Below are 1,475 nucleotides of genomic sequence, written 5' to 3'. Positions count from 1 at the left end.
TAAAGATAGATATAAAATAACTTCAAGAAAATATAGTGATTAAAGATTTAATAACTCTTAAATTTAAAAAAAAAAAAAATTGATCAGACATTGTGTAAATTGGTGAAAAAAGATTCATGTAGCAAATCACATAATTTCTTTTTGGAAAATTAAGAAACGATTTGTCTTTCTTGTAATTATTTAAAAATATAGAAATAGAAATTGAAAAGTTATTTTGCACAAGAAAATAAACCCTTTATTTTCTATCATTTTTATACAAATCCTGAAAAATAAAAAAGAATAAATAAGTTGATATTTTTACAATTCTTTGAAGAGTAGAAATAGAAGCTGGACAATATTTTCGAGAAACAGGAGTTCCGCTTCTCATGACGATTGCAACTTGACTCTTTGTGGGAGGAAGAGAATATGGCATTGAAAATAATGAATGGAGAAGCGTTTGAATTCCCTCATCCATGTGAGCAATCTCTAGGAAAATTAAAAAGGCAAAAACCAAATCCACATGCGCCACTGCATCTTCAACTGCAAAAGAAAAGGAGATGCCATGCCATTGGTCCCTAATTAAACAAAACTGGTGGAAGTCTTCTGTGACAGCCACTTTTTTCCCGCTTTAATTAGTGCAAATGGGGAAAAAAACTGAAGAATAGTTCAACCGCAGAGAGAGAGAGAGAGAGATTGCCTTTCCGAGACTTTCTGGAAGGTCGTCTCTGCTTACAGACCCATAAGAAGATCTGCGCGTCCTTCATCCCCACGTTGGAGAAATTGTCGAAGCTTGACGTTGTCGCGGGGAGGAGTCGTCCCTATCGGTAGAAGATTGAAACGTAGCAGTAGGATTAGAGTTTCTATAAAATAAATTAATAACAATAAATAATTTTGCTACTGTTTTATTGTAAAAATAGTTTCATTTTTTATTTTTAAATAATTATAAAATGTCGCATTATTTTAATTTATGATGATAACAATGATGAGAATTAAAAAATAAGTTATACAAGGATGAAAATAATAATAATAATAATAATAATACCTGAACAGAGGAGAGTTATTATTAACAGGGGAAAAAACATTGCATCAGAAAATGAAGCATGATTCGGGGGCTCCTAATCACAAAATTATTCACGTACAAAACACAGTTCAAGGCACAGATAAATTTGCAAACAAAAGAAATGTAATCCGCAAAAAGAACACACCCAATCCCATTTTGTTGCATGTCATTCTCATTCATTTGCTGACTTACATAAATGTATCAGCAATAAATAAAATGTTCAAATAAATTTTTCATTTCATGAGACATCTGGAAAAATGGTCTACAAGTTTGATTTTGAAGTCAAAATTTGAGTTGTAGAACTTTAATCTTCAGTATTATTAATTTAAATCTCCAGTGAATGGATTCCAGTATAAATTTCAATTTTAGTTTTTGAGTTGCAGAACATTAAAATGAGCCAAAAAAATGTTGCAACACGGCGGTCGCACACCCCAAA

This window comes from Malania oleifera, chromosome 7 (assembly GCF_029873635.1).
Source record: "Malania oleifera isolate guangnan ecotype guangnan chromosome 7, ASM2987363v1, whole genome shotgun sequence".
In the NCBI taxonomy this organism is placed as follows: domain Eukaryota; kingdom Viridiplantae; phylum Streptophyta; class Magnoliopsida; order Santalales; family Ximeniaceae; genus Malania; species Malania oleifera.
The sequence above is the reverse complement of the archived record's forward strand: the minus strand, read 5'-3'. Positions refer to the sequence as shown.